The 20,076-nt window shown below is 45.4% G+C and overlaps 13 non-coding genes across 13 annotated transcripts; all 13 read left to right on the top strand.

Annotated features, from left to right (window-relative positions):
* The first annotated feature begins 4,278 nt into the window (after positions 1-4,278).
* Positions 4,279-4,349, top strand: trnag-gcc (transfer RNA glycine (anticodon GCC)). The gene has a single exon. It is a non-coding gene; the product is annotated as a tRNA-Gly (tRNA).
* Positions 4,350-5,598: 1,249 nt separating this feature from the next.
* trnag-gcc (transfer RNA glycine (anticodon GCC)) lies at positions 5,599-5,669 on the top strand. Its single transcript has one exon. It is a non-coding gene; the product is annotated as a tRNA-Gly (tRNA).
* A 1,233-nt stretch (positions 5,670-6,902) lies between these two features.
* Positions 6,903-6,973, top strand: trnag-gcc (transfer RNA glycine (anticodon GCC)). Its single transcript has one exon. It is a non-coding gene; the product is annotated as a tRNA-Gly (tRNA).
* A 1,249-nt stretch (positions 6,974-8,222) lies between these two features.
* trnag-gcc (transfer RNA glycine (anticodon GCC)) lies at positions 8,223-8,293 on the top strand. The gene has a single exon. It is a non-coding gene; the product is annotated as a tRNA-Gly (tRNA).
* Positions 8,294-9,541: 1,248 nt separating this feature from the next.
* Positions 9,542-9,612, top strand: trnag-gcc (transfer RNA glycine (anticodon GCC)). The gene has a single exon. It is a non-coding gene; the product is annotated as a tRNA-Gly (tRNA).
* Positions 9,613-10,831: 1,219 nt separating this feature from the next.
* trnag-gcc (transfer RNA glycine (anticodon GCC)) lies at positions 10,832-10,902 on the top strand. Its single transcript has one exon. It is a non-coding gene; the product is annotated as a tRNA-Gly (tRNA).
* A 1,221-nt stretch (positions 10,903-12,123) lies between these two features.
* trnag-gcc (transfer RNA glycine (anticodon GCC)) lies at positions 12,124-12,194 on the top strand. Its single transcript has one exon. It is a non-coding gene; the product is annotated as a tRNA-Gly (tRNA).
* Positions 12,195-13,411: 1,217 nt separating this feature from the next.
* Positions 13,412-13,482, top strand: trnag-gcc (transfer RNA glycine (anticodon GCC)). The gene has a single exon. It is a non-coding gene; the product is annotated as a tRNA-Gly (tRNA).
* Positions 13,483-14,698: 1,216 nt separating this feature from the next.
* trnag-gcc (transfer RNA glycine (anticodon GCC)) lies at positions 14,699-14,769 on the top strand. Its single transcript has one exon. It is a non-coding gene; the product is annotated as a tRNA-Gly (tRNA).
* A 1,249-nt stretch (positions 14,770-16,018) lies between these two features.
* Positions 16,019-16,089, top strand: trnag-gcc (transfer RNA glycine (anticodon GCC)). Its single transcript has one exon. It is a non-coding gene; the product is annotated as a tRNA-Gly (tRNA).
* Positions 16,090-17,338: 1,249 nt separating this feature from the next.
* Positions 17,339-17,409, top strand: trnag-gcc (transfer RNA glycine (anticodon GCC)). Its single transcript has one exon. It is a non-coding gene; the product is annotated as a tRNA-Gly (tRNA).
* Positions 17,410-18,625: 1,216 nt separating this feature from the next.
* trnag-gcc (transfer RNA glycine (anticodon GCC)) lies at positions 18,626-18,696 on the top strand. Its single transcript has one exon. It is a non-coding gene; the product is annotated as a tRNA-Gly (tRNA).
* Positions 18,697-19,912: 1,216 nt separating this feature from the next.
* Positions 19,913-19,983, top strand: trnag-gcc (transfer RNA glycine (anticodon GCC)). The gene has a single exon. It is a non-coding gene; the product is annotated as a tRNA-Gly (tRNA).
* The last annotated feature ends 93 nt before the right edge of the window (positions 19,984-20,076 follow it).

The raw sequence follows: 20,076 nt of genomic DNA, 5'->3' as shown, positions 1-20,076 counted from the left end.
AAGAATCTTTATCTTTCTGCTCTGGCCCGCACCCCTATTTTCCTCCCTCTAGCGGGAAAGCAGCTTTCCACTTTGACCGTTGATACCACTGATGTGAGAAAAAGGGTAAGAAAAAATGGAGAACAAACTATTTGCCAAATACATTTTCCAAAATTGTATGTGTTAGACAAGCACATAACCACTTATTTCGTAGTTAGCTCCTTAGCTAAGGTGTCGTTACAAGTTTGGTAATTAGCTACAGCGTTTAGTCAGCTAAGCGAGAACACTTTCTTACCTGCACATGCAATGATCTCAATAGTAAGAGGCGCAAGTGCATTGATGAGCAAGGAAATGGGGGGTGTTGCAGTAGTTCATTGCGAGACCGCACTTAGCTTAACTGGCGGCTCCAGAGATGCAACCTCTCATCGTCACTCAATGCCTAGGTTTACCCCCACTGTATTCGCACCCTACCATACCCTTGTCTGTACACTATGCCCTGAATCTATCCTACCACGCCCAGAAATCTGCTCCTTTTATTCTCTGTTCCCAAAGCACTAGACGACCAGTTCTCGTAGCCTTTAGCCGTACCCTCATCCTACTCCTCCTCTGTTCCTCTGGTGATGTAGAGGTTAACCCAGGCTCCGTGTGTCCCCAGGCGCTCTCATTTGTTGACTTACGCAACTGTAAAAGCCTTGGGTTCATGCATGTTAACATCAGAAGCCTCCTCCCTAAGTTTGCTTTATTCTCTGCGTTTGCACACTCCGCCAACCCTGATGTCCGAGCTGTGTCTGAATCCTGGCCTAGGAAGGCCACCAAAAATACTGACATTTCCATCCCCAATTACAACATTTTCCGTTTAGACAGAACTGCTGAAGGGGGCGGAATTGCAATCTACTGCAGAGATAGCCTGCAGAGTTCTGTCAAACTATCCAGGTCTATGCCCAAACAGTTCGAGCTTCTACTTTTAAAGATCCATCTCTCCAGAAACAAGTCCCTCACTGTTGCCGCTTGTTATACACCCCCCTCAGCTCCCAGCTGTGCCCTGGACAGCATATGTGAATTGATTGCCCCCCATCTATCATCAGAGTTTGTACTGCTAGGTGACGTAAACTGGGATATGCTTAACACCCCGGCCGTCCTACAATCTAAGCTTGATGCCCTCAATCTCACACAAATTATCAAGGAACCTACCAGGTACAACCCCAAATCCGTGAACATGGGCACCCTCATAGATATCATTCTGACCAACTTGCCCTCTAAATACACATCTGCTGTTTCAACCAGGATCTCAGCAATCACTGCCTCATTGCCTGCGTCCATTATGGGTCCGCGGTCAAACGACCACCCCTCATCACTGTCAAACGCTCCCTAAAACACTTCTGTGAGCAGGCCTTTCTAATTGACCTGGCCCGGGTATCCTGGAAGGATATTGAGCTCATCCTGTCAGTAGAGGATGCCTGGTTGTTCTTTAAAAGTGCTTTCCTCACCATCTTAAATAAGCATGCCCCTTTTAAAAAATGTAGAACTAAGAACAGATACAGCCCTTGGTTCACTCCAGACTTCACTGCCCTTGACCAGCACAAAAACACCCTGTGGCGTACTAGCTTCGAATAGTCCCCACGATATGCAACTTTTCAGGGAAGTCATGAACCAATACTCACAGTCAGTTAGGAAAGCAAAGGCTAGCTTTTTCAAACAGAAATTTGCATCTAGCAGCACCAATTCCAAAAAGTTTTGAGACACTGTAAAGTCCATGGAGAATAAGAGCACCTCATCCCAACTGCCCACTGCACTGAGACTAGTCAACACTGTCACCACTGATAAATCCACGATATAATCGAGAATTTCAATTAGGATTTCTCTATGGCTGGCCATGCTTTCCACCTGGCTACCCCAACCCCGGCCAACAGCACTGACCCCCCCCCCCCCCCCCCCCCCGCTTCTCCTTCACCCAAATCCAGACAGCTGATGTTCTGAAAGAGCTGCAAAATCTGGATCCCTACAAATTAGCTGGGCTAGACAATCTGGACCCTCTCTTCCTAAAATTATCCACCACTATTGTTGCAACCCCTATTACTATTAGATTGGAAAGCGGCTGCAGTCATCCCCCTCTTCAGAGGGGGGAGACACTCTAGACCCAAACTGTTACAGACCTATATCCATCCTGCCCTGCCTTTTCTAAAATCTTCGAAAGCCAAGTGAACAATCAGATAACCGACCATTTCAAATCCCACAGTACCTTCTCCGCTATGCAGTCTGGTTTCCGAGCTGGTCACGGGTGCACCTCAGCCACGCTGAAAGACTACATGATATCGTTTAGTACCATCACAGTGCCATCCGTTTTGTCACCAAAGCCCCATATACTGTACTACCCACCATGGCGACCTGTATGCTCTCGTTGGCTGGTCCTCACTACATATTCGTCGCCAAACCCACTGGCTCCAGGTCATCTAAAAGTCCTTGCTGGGTAAAGCTCCGCCTTATCTCAGCTCACTGGTCACCATAGCAACTTCCACCTGTAGCACGCGCTCCAGCAGGTATATTTCACTGGTCATCCCCAAAGCCAACACCTGCTTTGGCCGCCTTTCATTCCAGTTCTCTGCTGACAATGACTAGAACGAGTTGCAAATATCACTGAAGTTGGAGACTTATATCTCCCTCACTAAGCGTCAGCTGTCAGAGCAGCTTACCGATCGCTGCAGTTGTACACAGGCCATCTGTAAATGGCCCATCCAACCAACTACCTACCTCATCCCCGTTTTTGTTTTTCTGCTCTTTTGCACACCAGTATTTCTACCTGCACATCCTCATCTGCACATATCTCTCCAGTGTAAATTGCTAAATTGTAATTATTTCTCCACTATGGCCTATTTATTGCCTAACCTCCCTAATCTTACTACATTTGTACATACTGTATATAGATTTTCCTATTGTGTTATTGACTTTACATTTGTTTATCCCATGTGTAACTGTGTTTGTGTCGCACTGCTTTTGCTTTATCTTGGCCAGGTCGCAGATGTAAATGAGAACTTGTTCTCAACTGGCCTACCTGGTTAAATAAAAGTGAAATAAAAAAATTAAAAAACATCCACTAATTGAATTATTCAGAATTTTCTCCCCAAACAAAATTAAGAAGCCAGTATTACATTTTCATTATCCACATAGACACTTATTAATTATAATAATAAGTGAGTAAAGCCATGTGTATGCGGATGACTCTACACTATACACGTCAGCTACTGCAGCGACTGAAATGACTGCAACACTCAACAAAGAGCTGCAGTTCGTTTCAGAGTGGGTGGCAAGGAGTAAGTTAGCCCTAAATATTTATAAAACTAAAAGCATTGTATTTGGAGCAAAACACTCACTAAACCCTAAACCTCAACTAAATCTTGTAATAAGTCATGTGGAAATTGAGCAAGTTGAGATGACTAAACTGCTTGGAGTAAACCTAGATTGTAAACTGTCATAGTCAAAACATATTGACGCAGTAGTAGCTAAGATGGGGAGAAGTCTGTCTATAATAAAGCGATGCTCTGCCTTCTTAACAACACTATCAACAAGGCAGGTCCTACAGGTCCTATTTTTGTCGCACACCTTAACTACTGTTCAGTCGTGTGGTCAGGTGCCACAAAAATGACTTAGGAAAATTGCAATTGGCTCAGAACAGGGCAGCACGGCTGGCCCTTGGATGTACACAGAGAGCTAATGTTAATAATATGCATGTCAATCTCTCCTGGCTGAAAGTGGAGGATTGACGATTGACTTCGTCACTAGTTTTATTTATGAGAGGTATTGACATGTCGAACGCACCGAGCTGTCTGTCTAAACTACTAGTCTAAACTACTAGTCTGTCTAAACTACTAGCACACAGCTCGGACACGCATACATACCCCACAAGACAAGCCACAAGAGGTCTCTTCACAGTCCCTGCAACAGTCACAGCAACTGCGCACACAGGCAGAGAAGCACAAGGGGAGGGGGTAAGATGGAATCTAGCAACATTTTTCACACTAAATTCTGCAAACGAGAGTGGGAGAAGCTACAGTAACGGCGCACAGAGGCAGAGAAGCACAAGGGGAGGGGGTAAGATGGAATCTAGCAACTTTAGTGACAGATCGCTGAAACATAGTTGGCAACATAGGCTGGAATGAGGAGGAAGAAGTTTGAAGGGTAAAACGGCCCAACGGAGTTTGAGAAATTCCTTGTTCCCTGATAGTGGTATTCTTCTCTTTCGTTTAGTCACTCCATCGACTCGTATTGTTTGAGAGCGGGAACCCCCTCTAAATCTCTGTCAAAGCATTGGTGGTTCAGTGGTAGAATTCTCGCCTGCCACGCGGGAGGCCCGGGTTCGATTCCCGGCCAATGCATGTTCCATTTTAGGGCGGCAGGTAGTGTTTTCAGACCTCGCCAGTGACTGTTACTTGTAAAAGAGTCTTCGGGCTAGAGCGGAAGCCAAATTCCTTTTGGACCTTGAGTACATTTTTACTAACGACATGCCACTGACTTTGAGTAAAGCCATGTGTATGCGGATGACTCTACACTATACACGTCAGCTACTGCAGCGACTGAAATGACTGCAACACTCAACAAAGAGCTGCAGTTCGTTTCAGAGTGGGTGGCAAGGAGTAAGTTAGCCCTAAATATTTATAAAACTAAAAGCATTGTATTTGGAGCAAAACACTCACTAAACCCTAAACCTCAACTAAATCTTGTAATAAGTCATGTGGAAATTGAGCAAGTTGAGATGACTAAACTGCTTGGAGTAACCCTAGATTGTAAACTGTCATAGTCAAAACATATTGACGCAGTAGTAGCTAAGATGGGGAGAAGTCTGTCTATAATAAAGCGATGCTCTGCCTTCTTAACAACACTATCAACAAGGCAGGTCCTACAGGTCCTATTTTTGTCGCACACCTTAACTACTGTTCAGTCGTGTGGTCAGGTGCCACAAAAATGACTTAGGAAAATTGCAATTGGCTCAGAACAGGGCAGCACGGCTGGCCCTTGGATGTACACAGAGAGCTAATGTTAATAATATGCATGTCAATCTCTCCTGGCTGAAAGTGGAGTATTGACTATTGACTTCGTCACTAGTTTTATTTATGAGAGGTATTGACATGTCGAACGCACCGAGCTGTCTGTCTAAACTACTAGTCTAAACTACTAGTCTGTCTAAACTACTAGCACACAGCTCGGACACGCATACATACCCCACAAGACAAGCCACAAGAGGTCTCTTCACAGTCCCTGCAACAGTCACAGCAACTGCGCACACAGGCAGAGAAGCACAAGGGGAGGGGGTAAGATGGAATCTAGCAACATTTTTCACACTAAATTCTGCAAACGAGAGTGGGAGAAGCTACAGTAACGGCGCACAGAGGCAGAGAAGCACAAGGGGAGGGGGTAAGATGGAATCTAGCAACTTTAGTGACAGATCGCTGAAACATAGTTGGCAACATAGGCTGGAATGAGGAGGAAGAAGTTTGAAGGGTAAAACGGCCCAACGGAGTTTGAGAAATTCCTTGTTCCCTGATAGTGGTATTCTTCTCTTTCGTTTAGTCACTCCATCGACTCGTATTGTTTGAGAGCGGGAACCCCCTCTAAATCTCTGTCAAAGCATTGGTGGTTCAGTGGTAGAATTCTCGCCTGCCACGCGGGAGGCCCGGGTTCAATTCCCGGCCAATGCATGTTCCATTTTAGGGCGGCAGGTAGTGTTTTCAGACCTCGCCAGTGACTGTTACTTGTAAAAGAGTCTTCGGGCTAGAGCGGAAGCCAAATTCCTTTTGGACCTTGAGTACATTTTTACTAACGACATGCCACTGACTTTGAGTAAAGCCATGTGTATGCGGATGACTCTACACTATACACGTCAGCTACTGCAGCGACTGAAATGACTGCAACACTCAACAAAGAGCTGCAGTTCGTTTCAGAGTGGGTGGCAAGGAGTAAGTTAGCCCTAAATATTTATAAAACTAAAAGCATTGTATTTGGAGCAAAACACTCACTAAACCCTAAACCTCAACTAAATCTTGTAATAAGTCATGTGGAAATTGAGCAAGTTGAGATGACTAAACTGCTTGGAGTAACCCTAGATTGTAAACTGTCATAGTCAAAACATATTGACGCAGTAGTAGCTAAGATGGGGAGAAGTCTGTCTATAATAAAGCGATGCTCTGCCTTCTTAACAACACTATCAACAAGGCAGGTCCTACAGGTCCTATTTTTGTCGCACACCTTAACTACTGTTCAGTCGTGTGGTCAGGTGCCACAAAAATGACTTAGGAAAATTGCAATTGGCTCAGAACAGGGCAGCACGGCTGGCCCTTGGATGTACACAGAGAGCTAATGTTAATAATATGCATGTCAATCTCTCCTGGCTGAAAGTGGAGGATTGACGATTGACTTCGTCACTAGTTTTATTTATGAGAGGTATTGACATGTCGAACGCACCGAGCTGTCTGTCTAAACTACTAGCTCTACAGCGCCTGCACACAGCTCGGACACGCATACATACCCCACAAGACAAGCCACAAGAGGTCTCTTCACAGTCCCTGCAACAGTCACAGCAACTGCGCACACAGGCAGAGAAGCACAAGGGGAGGGGGTAAGATGGAATCTAGCAACATTTTTCACACTAAATTCTGCAAACGAGAGTGGGAGAAGCTACAGTAACGGCGCACAGAGGCAGAGAAGCACAAGGGGAGGGGGTAAGATGGAATCTAGCAACTTTAGTGACAGATCGCTGAAACATAGTTGGCAACATAGGCTGGAATGAGGAGGAAGAAGTTTGAAGGGTAAAACGGCCCAACGGAGTTTGAGAAATTCCTTGTTCCCTGATAGTGGTATTCTTCTCTTTCGTTTAGTCACTCCATCGACTCGTATTGTTTGAGAGCGGGAACCCCCTCTAAATCTCTGTCAAAGCATTGGTGGTTCAGTGGTAGAATTCTCGCCTGCCACGCGGGAGGCCCGGGTTCGATTCCCGGCCAATGCATGTTCCATTTTAGGGCGGCAGGTAGTGTTTTCAGACCTCGCCAGTGACTGTTACTTGTAAAAGAGTCTTCGGGCTAGAGCGGAAGCCAAATTCCTTTTGGACCTTGAGTACATTTTTACTAACGACATGCCACTGACTTTGAGTAAAGCCATGTGTATGCGGATGACTCTACACTATACACGTCAGCTACTGCAGCGACTGAAATGACTGCAACACTCAACAAAGAGCTGCAGTTCGTTTCAGAGTGGGTGGCAAGGAGTAAGTTAGCCCTAAATATTTATAAAACTAAAAGCATTGTATTTGGAGCAAAACACTCACTAAACCCTAAACCTCAACTAAATCTTGTAATAAGTCATGTGGAAATTGAGCAAGTTGAGATGACTAAACTGCTTGGAGTAACCCTAGATTGTAAACTGTCATAGTCAAAACATATTGACGCAGTAGTAGCTAAGATGGGGAGAAGTCTGTCTATAATAAAGCGATGCTCTGCCTTCTTAACAACACTATCAACAAGGCAGGTCCTACAGGTCCTATTTTTGTCGCACACCTTAACTACTGTTCAGTCGTGTGGTCAGGTGCCACAAAAATGACTTAGGAAAATTGCAATTGGCTCAGAACAGGGCAGCACGGCTGGCCCTTGGATGTACACAGAGAGCTAATGTTAATAATATGCATGTCAATCTCTCCTGGCTGAAAGTGGAGGATTGACGATTGACTTCGTCACTAGTTTTATTTATGAGAGGTATTGACATGTCGAACGCACCGAGCTGTCTGTCTAAACTACTAGTCTAAACTACTAGTCTGTCTAAACTACTAGCACACAGCTCGGACACGCATACATACCCCACAAGACAAGCCACAAGAGGTCTCTTCACAGTCCCTGCAACAGTCACAGCAACTGCGCACACAGGCAGAGAAGCACAAGGGGAGGGGGTAAGATGGAATCTAGCAACATTTTTCACACTAAATTCTGCAAACGAGAGTGGGAGAAGCTACAGTAACGGCGCACAGAGGCAGAGAAGCACAAGGGGAGGGGGTAAGATGGAATCTAGCAACTTTAGTGACAGATCGCTGAAACATAGTTGGCAACATAGGCTGGAATGAGGAGGAAGAAGTTTGAAGGGTAAAACGGCCCAACGGAGTTTGAGAAATTCCTTGTTCCCTGATAGTGGTATTCTTCTCTTTCGTTTAGTCACTCCATCGACTCGTATTGTTTGAGAGCGGGAACCCCCTCTAAATCTCTGTCAAAGCATTGGTGGTTCAGTGGTAGAATTCTCGCCTGCCACGCGGGAGGCCCGGGTTCGATTCCCGGCCAATGCATGTTCCATTTTAGGGCGGCAGGTAGTGTTTTCAGACCTCGCCAGTGACTGTTACTTGTAAAAGAGTCTTCGGGCTAGAGCGGAAGCCAAATTCCTTTTGGACCTTGAGTACATTTTTACTAACGACATGCCACTGACTTTGAGTAAAGCCATGTGTATGCGGATGACTCTACACTATACACGTCAGCTACTGCAGCGACTGAAATGACTGCAACACTCAACAAAGAGCTGCAGTTCGTTTCAGAGTGGGTGGCAAGGAGTAAGTTAGCCCTAAATATTTATAAAACTAAAAGCATTGTATTTGGAGCAAAACACTCACTAAACCCTAAACCTCAACTAAATCTTGTAATAAGTCATGTGGAAATTGAGCAAGTTGAGATGACTAAACTGCTTGGAGTAACCCTAGATTGTAAACTGTCATAGTCAAAACATATTGACGCAGTAGTAGCTAAGATGGGGAGAAGTCTGTCTATAATAAAGCGATGCTCTGCCTTCTTAACAACACTATCAACAAGGCAGGTCCTACAGGTCCTATTTTTGTCGCACACCTTAACTACTGTTCAGTCGTGTGGTCAGGTGCCACAAAAATGACTTAGGAAAATTGCAATTGGCTCAGAACAGGGCAGCACGGCTGGCCCTTGGATGTACACAGAGAGCTAATGTTAATAATATGCATGTCAATCTCTCCTGGCTGAAAGTGGAGGATGACGATTGACTTCGTCACTAGTTTTATTTATGAGAGGTATTGACATGTCGAACGCACCGAGCTGTCTGTCTAAACTACTAGTCTAAACTACTAGTCTGTCTAAACTACTAGCACACAGCTCGGACACGCATACATACCCCACAAGACAAGCCACAAGAGGTCTCTTCACAGTCCCTGCAACAGTCACAGCAACTGCGCACACAGGCAGAGAAGCACAAGGGGAGGGGGTAAGATGGAATCTAGCAACATTTTTCACACTAAATTCTGCAAACGAGAGTGGGAGAAGCTACAGTAACGGCGCACAGAGGCAGAGAAGCACAAGGGGAGGGGGTAAGATGGAATCTAGCAACTTTAGTGACAGATCGCTGAAACATAGTTGGCAACATAGGCTGGAATGAGGAGGAAGAAGTTTGAAGGGTAAAACGGCCCAACGGAGTTTGAGAAATTCCTTGTTCCCTGATAGTGGTATTCTTCTCTTTCGTTTAGTCACTCCATCGACTCGTATTGTTTGAGAGCGGGAACCCCCTCTAAATCTCTGTCAAAGCATTGGTGGTTCAGTGGTAGAATTCTCGCCTGCCACGCGGGAGGCCCGGGTTCGATTCCCGGCCAATGCATGTTCCATTTTAGGGCGGCAGGTAGTGTTTTCAGACCTCGCCAGTGACTGTTACTTGTAAAAGAGTCTTCGGGCTAGAGCGGAAGCCAAATTCCTTTTGGACCTTGAGTACATTTTTACTAACGACATGCCACTGACTTTGAGTAAAGCCATGTGTATGCGGATGACTCTACACTATACACGTCAGCTACTGCAGCGACTGAAATGACTGCAACACTCAACAAAGAGCTGCAGTTCGTTTCAGAGTGGGTGGCAAGGAGTAAGTTAGCCCTAAATATTTATAAAACTAAAAGCATTGTATTTGGAGCAAAACACTCACTAAACCCTAAACCTCAACTAAATCTTGTAATAAGTCATGTGGAAATTGAGCAAGTTGAGATGACTAAACTGCTTGGAGTAACCCTAGATTGTAAACTGTCATAGTCAAAACATATTGACGCAGTAGTAGCTAAGATGGGGAGAAGTCTGTCTATAATAAAGCGATGCTCTGCCTTCTTAACAACACTATCAACAAGGCAGGTCCTACAGGTCCTATTTTTGTCGCACACCTTAACTACTGTTCAGTCGTGTGGTCAGGTGCCACAAAAATGACTTAGGAAAATTGCAATTGGCTCAGAACAGGGCAGCACGGCTGGCCCTTGGATGTACACAGAGAGCTAATGTTAATAATATGCATGTCAATCTCTCCTGGCTGAAAGTGGAGGATTGACGATTGACTTCGTCACTAGTTTTATTTATGAGAGGTATTGACATGTCGAACGCACCGAGCTGTCTGTCTAAACTACTAGCACACAGCTCGGACACGCATACATACCCCACAAGACAAGCCACAAGAGGTCTCTTCACAGTCCCTGCAACAGTCACAGCAACTGCGCACACAGGCAGAGAAGCACAAGGGGAGGGGGTAAGATGGAATCTAGCAACATTTTTCACACTAAATTCTGCAAACGAGAGTGGGAGAAGCTACAGTAACGGCGCACAGAGGCAGAGAAGCACAAGGGGAGGGGGTAAGATGGAATCTAGCAACTTTAGTGACAGATCGCTGAAACATAGTTGGCAACATAGGCTGGAATGAGGAGGAAGAAGTTTGAAGGGTAAAACGGCCCAACGGAGTTTGAGAAATTCCTTGTTCCCTGATAGTGGTATTCTTCTCTTTCGTTTAGTCACTCCATCGACTCGTATTGTTTGAGAGCGGGAACCCCCTCTAAATCTCTGTCAAAGCATTGGTGGTTCAGTGGTAGAATTCTCGCCTGCCACGCGGGAGGCCCGGGTTCGATTCCCGGCCAATGCATGTTCCATTTTAGGGCGGCAGGTAGTGTTTTCAGACCTCGCCAGTGACTGTTACTTGTAAAAGAGTCTTCGGGCTAGAGCGGAAGCCAAATTCCTTTTGGACCTTGAGTACATTTTTACTAACGACATGCCACTGACTTTGAGTAAAGCCATGTGTATGCGGATGACTCTACACTATACACGTCAGCTACTGCAGCGACTGAAATGACTGCAACACTCAACAAAGAGCTGCAGTTCGTTTCAGAGTGGGTGGCAAGGAGTAAGTTAGCCCTAAATATTTATAAAACTAAAAGCATTGTATTTGGAGCAAAACACTCACTAAACCCTAAACCTCAACTAAATCTTGTAATAAGTCATGTGGAAATTGAGCAAGTTGAGATGACTAAACTGCTTGGAGTAACCCTAGATTGTAAACTGTCATAGTCAAAACATATTGACGCAGTAGTAGCTAAGATGGGGAGAAGTCTGTCTATAATAAAGCGATGCTCTGCCTTCTTAACAACACTATCAACAAGGCAGGTCCTACAGGTCCTATTTTTGTCGCACACCTTAACTACTGTTCAGTCGTGTGGTCAGGTGCCACAAAAATGACTTAGGAAAATTGCAATTGGCTCAGAACAGGGCAGCACGGCTGGCCCTTGGATGTACACAGAGAGCTAATGTTAATAATATGCATGTCAATCTCTCCTGGCTGAAAGTGGAGGAGAGATTGACTTCGTCACTAGTTTTATTTATGAGAGGTATTGACATGTCGAACGCACCGAGCTCTCTAGTCTGTCTAAACTACTAGCACACAGCTCGGACACGCATACATACCCCACAAGACAAGCCACAAGAGGTCTCTTCACAGTCCCTGCAACAGTCACAGCAACTGCGCACACAGGCAGAGAAGCACAAGGGGAGGGGGTAAGATGGAATCTAGCAACATTTTTCACACTAAATTCTGCAAACGAGAGTGGGAGAAGCTACAGTAACGGCGCACAGAGGCAGAGAAGCACAAGGGGAGGGGGTAAGATGGAATCTAGCAACTTTAGTGACAGATCGCTGAAACATAGTTGGCAACATAGGCTGGAATGAGGAGGAAGAAGTTTGAAGGGTAAAACGGCCCAACGGAGTTTGAGAAATTCCTTGTTCCCTGATAGTGGTATTCTTCTCTTTCGTTTAGTCACTCCATCGACTCGTATTGTTTGAGAGCGGGAACCCCCTCTAAATCTCTGTCAAAGCATTGGTGGTTCAGTGGTAGAATTCTCGCCTGCCACGCGGGAGGCCCGGGTTCGATTCCCGGCCAATGCATGTTCCATTTTAGGGCGGCAGGTAGTGTTTTCAGACCTCGCCAGTGACTGTTACTTGTAAAAGAGTCTTCGGGCTAGAGCGGAAGCCAAATTCCTTTTGGACCTTGAGTACATTTTTACTAACGACATGCCACTGACTTTGAGTAAAGCCATGTGTATGCGGATGACTCTACACTATACACGTCAGCTACTGCAGCGACTGAAATGACTGCAACACTCAACAAAGAGCTGCAGTTCGTTTCAGAGTGGGTGGCAAGGAGTAAGTTAGCCCTAAATATTTATAAAACTAAAAGCATTGTATTTGGAGCAAAACACTCACTAAACCCTAAACCTCAACTAAATCTTGTAATAAGTCATGTGGAAATTGAGCAAGTTGAGATGACTAAACTGCTTGGAGTAACCCTAGATTGTAAACTGTCATAGTCAAAACATATTGACGCAGTAGTAGCTAAGATGGGGAGAAGTCTGTCTATAATAAAGCGATGCTCTGCCTTCTTAACAACACTATCAACAAGGCAGGTCCTACAGGTCCTATTTTTGTCGCACACCTTAACTACTGTTCAGTCGTGTGGTCAGGTGCCACAAAAATGACTTAGGAAAATTGCAATTGGCTCAGAACAGGGCAGCACGGCTGGCCCTTGGATGTACACAGAGAGCTAATGTTAATAATATGCATGTCAATCTCTCCTGGCTGAAAGTGGAGGAGACGATTGACTTCGTCACTAGTTTTATTTATGAGAGGTATTGACATGTCGAACGCACCGAGCTGTCTGTCTAAACTACTAGCACACAGCTCGGACACGCATACATACCCCACAAGACAAGCCACAAGAGGTCTCTTCACAGTCCCTGCAACAGTCACAGCAACTGCGCACACAGGCAGAGAAGCACAAGGGGAGGGGGTAAGATGGAATCTAGCAACATTTTTCACACTAAATTCTGCAAACGAGAGTGGGAGAAGCTACAGTAACGGCGCACAGAGGCAGAGAAGCACAAGGGGAGGGGGTAAGATGGAATCTAGCAACTTTAGTGACAGATCGCTGAAACATAGTTGGCAACATAGGCTGGAATGAGGAGGAAGAAGTTTGAAGGGTAAAACGGCCCAACGGAGTTTGAGAAATTCCTTGTTCCCTGATAGTGGTATTCTTCTCTTTCGTTTAGTCACTCCATCGACTCGTATTGTTTGAGAGCGGGAACCCCCTCTAAATCTCTGTCAAAGCATTGGTGGTTCAGTGGTAGAATTCTCGCCTGCCACGCGGGAGGCCCGGGTTCGATTCCCGGCCAATGCATGTTCCATTTTAGGGCGGCAGGTAGTGTTTTCAGACCTCGCCAGTGACTGTTACTTGTAAAAGAGTCTTCGGGCTAGAGCGGAAGCCAAATTCCTTTTGGACCTTGAGTACATTTTTACTAACGACATGCCACTGACTTTGAGTAAAGCCATGTGTATGCGGATGACTCTACACTATACACGTCAGCTACTGCAGCGACTGAAATGACTGCAACACTCAACAAAGAGCTGCAGTTCGTTTCAGAGTGGGTGGCAAGGAGTAAGTTAGCCCTAAATATTTATAAAACTAAAAGCATTGTATTTGGAGCAAAACACTCACTAAACCCTAAACCTCAACTAAATCTTGTAATAAGTCATGTGGAAATTGAGCAAGTTGAGATGACTAAACTGCTTGGAGTAACCCTAGATTGTAAACTGTCATAGTCAAAACATATTGACGCAGTAGTAGCTAAGATGGGGAGAAGTCTGTCTATAATAAAGCGATGCTCTGCCTTCTTAACAACACTATCAACAAGGCAGGTCCTACAGGTCCTATTTTTGTCGCACACCTTAACTACTGTTCAGTCGTGTGGTCAGGTGCCACAAAAATGACTTAGGAAAATTGCAATTGGCTCAGAACAGGGCAGCACGGCTGGCCCTTGGATGTACACAGAGAGCTAATGTTAATAATATGCATGTCAATCTCTCCTGGCTGAAAGTGGAGGAGAGATTGACTTCGTCACTAGTTTTATTTATGAGAGGTATTGACATGTCGAACGCACCGAGCTGTCTGTCTAAACTACTAGCACACAGCTCGGACACGCATACATACCCCACAAGACAAGCCACAAGAGGTCTCTTCACAGTCCCTGCAACAGTCACAGCAACTGCGCACACAGGCAGAGAAGCACAAGGGGAGGGGGTAAGATGGAATCTAGCAACATTTTTCACACTAAATTCTGCAAACGAGAGTGGGAGAAGCTACAGTAACGGCGCACAGAGGCAGAGAAGCACAAGGGGAGGGGGTAAGATGGAATCTAGCAACTTTAGTGACAGATCGCTGAAACATAGTTGGCAACATAGGCTGGAATGAGGAGGAAGAAGTTTGAAGGGTAAAACGGCCCAACGGAGTTTGAGAAATTCCTTGTTCCCTGATAGTGGTATTCTTCTCTTTCGTTTAGTCACTCCATCGACTCGTATTGTTTGAGAGCGGGAACCCCCTCTAAATCTCTGTCAAAGCATTGGTGGTTCAGTGGTAGAATTCTCGCCTGCCACGCGGGAGGCCCGGGTTCGATTCCCGGCCAATGCATGTTCCATTTTAGGGCGGCAGGTAGTGTTTTCAGACCTCGCCAGTGACTGTTACTTGTAAAAGAGTCTTCGGGCTAGAGCGGAAGCCAAATTCCTTTTGGACCTTGAGTACATTTTTACTAACGACATGCCACTGACTTTGAGTAAAGCCATGTGTATGCGGATGACTCTACACTATACACGTCAGCTACTGCAGCGACTGAAATGACTGCAACACTCAACAAAGAGCTGCAGTTCGTTTCAGAGTGGGTGGCAAGGAGTAAGTTAGCCCTAAATATTTATAAAACTAAAAGCATTGTATTTGGAGCAAAACACTCACTAAACCCTAAACCTCAACTAAATCTTGTAATAAGTCATGTGGAAATTGAGCAAGTTGAGATGACTAAACTGCTTGGAGTAACCCTAGATTGTAAACTGTCATAGTCAAAACATATTGACGCAGTAGTAGCTAAGATGGGGAGAAGTCTGTCTATAATAAAGCGATGCTCTGCCTTCTTAACAACACTATCAACAAGGCAGGTCCTACAGGTCCTATTTTTGTCGCACACCTTAACTACTGTTCAGTCGTGTGGTCAGGTGCCACAAAAATGACTTAGGAAAATTGCAATTGGCTCAGAACAGGGCAGCACGGCTGGCCCTTGGATGTACACAGAGAGCTAATGTTAATAATATGCATGTCAATCTCTCCTGGCTGAAAGTGGAGTATTGACTATTGACTTCGTCACTAGTTTTATTTATGAGAGGTATTGACATGTCGAACGCACCGAGCTGTCTGTCTAAACTACTAGTCTAAACTACTAGTCTGTCTAAACTACTAGCACACAGCTCGGACACGCATACATACCCCACAAGACAAGCCACAAGAGGTCTCTTCACAGTCCCTGCAACAGTCACAGCAACTGCGCACACAGGCAGAGAAGCACAAGGGGAGGGGGTAAGATGGAATCTAGCAACATTTTTCACACTAAATTCTGCAAACGAGAGTGGGAGAAGCTACAGTAACGGCGCACAGAGGCAGAGAAGCACAAGGGGAGGGGGTAAGATGGAATCTAGCAACTTTAGTGACAGATCGCTGAAACATAGTTGGCAACATAGGCTGGAATGAGGAGGAAGAAGTTTGAAGGGTAAAACGGCCCAACGGAGTTTGAGAAATTCCTTGTTCCCTGATAGTGGTATTCTTCTCTTTCGTTTAGTCACTCCATCGACTCGTATTGTTTGAGAGCGGGAACCCCCTCTAAATCTCTGTCAAAGCATTGGTGGTTCAGTGGTAGAATTCTCGCCTGCCACGCGGGAGGCCCGGGTTCGATTCCCGGCCAATGCATGTTCCATTTTAGGGCGGCAGGTAGTGTTTTCAGACCTCGCCAGTGACTGTTACTTGTAAAAGAGTCTTCGGGCTAGAGCGGAAGCCAAATTCCTTTTGGACCTTGAGTACATTTTTACTAACGACATGCCACTGACTTTGAGTAAAGCCATGTGTATGCGGATGACTCTACACTATACACGTCAGCTACTGCAGCGACTGAAATGACTGCAACACTCAACAAAGAGCTGCAGTTCGTTTCAGAGTGGGTGGCAAGGAGTAAGTTAGCCCTAAATATTTATAAAACTAAAAGCATTGTATTTGGAGCAAAACACTCACTAAACCCTAAACCTCAACTAAATCTTGTAATAAGTCATGTGGAAATTGAGCAAGTTGAGATGACTAAACTGCTTGGAGTAACCCTAGATTGTAAACTGTCATAGTCAAAACATATTGACGCAGTAGTAGCTAAGATGGGGAGAAGTCTGTCTATAATAAAGCGATGCTCTGCCTTCTTAACAACACTATCAACAAGGCAGGTCCTACAGGTCCTATTTTTGTCGCACACCTTAACTACTGTTCAGTCGTGTGGTCAGGTGCCACAAAAATGACTTAGGAAAATTGCAATTGGCTCAGAACAGGGCAGCACGGCTGGCCCTTGGATGTACACAGAGAGCTAATGTTAATAATATGCATGTCAATCTCTCCTGGCTGAAAGTGGAGTATTGACTATTGACTTCGTCACTAGTTTTATTTATGAGAGGTATTGACATGTCGAACGCACCGAGCTGTCTGTCTAAACTACTAGTCTAAACTACTAGTCTGTCTAAACTACTAGCACACAGCTCGGACACGCATACATACCCCACAAGACAAGCCACAAGAGGTCTCTTCACAGTCCCTGCAACAGTCACAGCAACTGCGCACACAGGCAGAGAAGCACAAGGGGAGGGGGTAAGATGGAATCTAGCAACATTTTTCACACTAAATTCTGCAAACGAGAGTGGGAGAAGCTACAGTAACGGCGCACAGAGGCAGAGAAGCACAAGGGGAGGGGGTAAGATGGAATCTAGCAACTTTAGTGACAGATCGCTGAAACATAGTTGGCAACATAGGCTGGAATGAGGAGGAAGAAGTTTGAAGGGTAAAACGGCCCAACGGAGTTTGAGAAATTCCTTGTTCCCTGATAGTGGTATTCTTCTCTTTCGTTTAGTCACTCCATCGACTCGTATTGTTTGAGAGCGGGAACCCCCTCTAAATCTCTGTCAAAGCATTGGTGGTTCAGTGGTAGAATTCTCGCCTGCCACGCGGGAGGCCCGGGTTCGATTCCCGGCCAATGCATGTTCCATTTTAGGGCGGCAGGTAGTGTTTTCAGACCTCGCCAGTGACTGTTACTTGTAAAAGAGTCTTCGGGCTAGAGCGGAAGCCAAATTCCTTTTGGACCTTGAGTACATTTTTACTAACGACATGCCACTGACTTTGAGTAAAGCCATGTGTATGCGGATGACTCTACACTATACACGTCAGCTACTGCAGCGACTGAAATGACTGCAACACTCAACAAAGAGCTGCAGTTCGTTTCAGAGTGGGTGGCAAGGAGTAAGTTAGCCCTAAATATTTATAAAACTAAAAGCATTGTATTTGGAGCAAAACACTCACTAAACCCTAAACCTCAACTAAATCTTGTAATAAGTCATGTGGAAATTGAGCAAGTTGAGATGACTAAACTGCTTGGAGTAACCCTAGATTGTAAACTGTCATAGTCAAAACATATTGACGCAGTAGTAGCTAAGATGGGGAGAAGTCTGTCTATAATAAAGCGATGCTCTGCCTTCTTAACAACACTATCAACAAGGCAGGTCCTACAGGTCCTATTTTTGTCGCACACCTTAACTACTGTTCAGTCGTGTGGTCAGGTGCCACAAAAATGACTTAGGAAAATTGCAATTGGCTCAGAACAGGGCAGCACGGCTGGCCCTTGGATGTACACAGAGAGCTAATGTTAATAATATGCATGTCAATCTCTCCTGGCTGAAAGTGGAGGAGAGATTGACTTCGTCACTAGTTTTATTTATGAGAGGTATTGACATGTCGAACGCACCGAGCTGTCTGTCTAAACTACTAGCACACAGCTCGGACACGCATACATACCCCACAAGACAAGCCACAAGAGGTCTCTTCACAGTCCCTGCAACAGTCACAGCAACTGCGCACACAGGCAGAGAAGCACAAGGGGAGGGGGTAAGATGGAATCTAGCAACATTTTTCACACTAAATTCTGCAAACGAGAGTGGGAGAAGCTACAGTAACGGCGCACAGAGGCAGAGAAGCACAAGGGGAGGGGGTAAGATGGAATCTAGCAACTTTAGTGACAGATCGCTGAAACATAGTTGGCAACATAGGCTGGAATGAGGAGGAAGAAGTTTGAAGGGTAAAACGGCCCAACGGAGTTTGAGAAATTCCTTGTTCCCTGATAGTGGTATTCTTCTCTTTCGTTTAGTCACTCCATCGACTCGTATTGTTTGAGAGCGGGAACCCCCTCTAAATCTCTGTCAAAGCATTGGTGGTTCAGTGGTAGAATTCTCGCCTGCCACGCGGGAGGCCCGGGTTCGATTCCCGGCCAATGCATGTTCCATTTTAGGGCGGCAGGTAGTGTTTTCAGACCTCGCCAGTGACTGTTACTTGTAAAAGAGTCTTCGGGCTAGAGCGGAAGCCAAATTCCTTTTGGACCTTGAGTACATTTTTACTAACGACATGCCACTGACTTTGAGTAAAGCCATGTGTATGCGGATGACTCTACACTATACACGTCAGCTACTGCAGCGACTGAAATGACTGCAACACTCAACAAAGAGCTGCAGTTCGTTTCAGAGTGGGTGGCAAGGAGTAAGTTAGCCCTAAATATTTATAAAACTAAAAGCATTGTATTTGGAGCAAAACACTCACTAAACCCTAAACCTCAACTAAATCTTGTAATAAGTCATGTGGAAATTGAGCAAGTTGAGATGACTAAACTGCTTGGAGTAACCCTAGATTGTAAACTGTCATAGTCAAAACATATTGACGCAGTAGTAGCTAAGATGGGGAGAAGTCTGTCTATAATAAAGCGATGCTCTGCCTTCTTAACAACACTATCAACAAGGCAGGTCCTACAGGTCCTATTTTTGTCGCACACCTTAACTACTGTTCAGTCGTGTGGTCAGGTGCCACAAAAATGACTTAGGAAAATTGCAATTGGCTCAGAACAGGGCAGCACGGCTGGCCCTTGGATGTACACAGAGAGCTAATGTTAATAATATGCATGTCAATCTCTCCTGGCTGAAAGTGGAGGAGAGATTGACTTCGTCACTAGTTTTATTTATGAGAGGTATTGACATGTCGAACGCACCGAGCTGTCTGTCTAAACTACTAGCACACAGCTCGGACACGCATACATACCCCACAAGACAAGCCACAAGAGGTCTCTTCACAGTCCCTGCAACAGTCACAGCAACTGCGCACACAGGCAGAGAAGCACAAGGGGAGGGGGTAAGATGGAATCTAGCAACATTTTTCACACTAAATTCTGCAAACGAGAGTGGGAGAAGCTACAGTAACGGCGCACAGAGGCAGAGAAGCACAAGGGGAGGGGGTAAGATGGAATCTAGCAACTTTAGTGACAGATCGCTGAAACATAGTTGGCAACATAGGCTGGAATGAGGAGGAAGAAGTTTGAAGGGTAAAACGGCCCAACGGAGTTTGAGAAATTCCTTGTTCCCTGATAGTGGTATTCTTCTCTTTCGTTTAGTCACTCCATCGACTCGTATTGTTTGAGAGCGGGAACCCCCTCTAAATCTCTGTCAAAGCATTGGTGGTTCAGTGGTAGAATTCTCGCCTGCCACGCGGGAGGCCCGGGTTCGATTCCCGGCCAATGCATGTTCCATTTTAGGGCGGCAGGTAGTGTTTTCAGACCTCGCCAGTGACTGTTACTTGTAAAAGAGTCTTCGGGCTAGAGCGGAAGCCAAATTC

The sequence above is a fragment of the Salvelinus alpinus genome, chromosome 9, assembly GCF_045679555.1.
Source record: "Salvelinus alpinus chromosome 9, SLU_Salpinus.1, whole genome shotgun sequence".
Taxonomy (NCBI): Eukaryota; Metazoa; Chordata; class Actinopteri; order Salmoniformes; family Salmonidae; genus Salvelinus; species Salvelinus alpinus.
The sequence above is the reverse complement of the archived record's forward strand: the minus strand, read 5'-3'. Positions and strand labels throughout refer to the sequence as shown.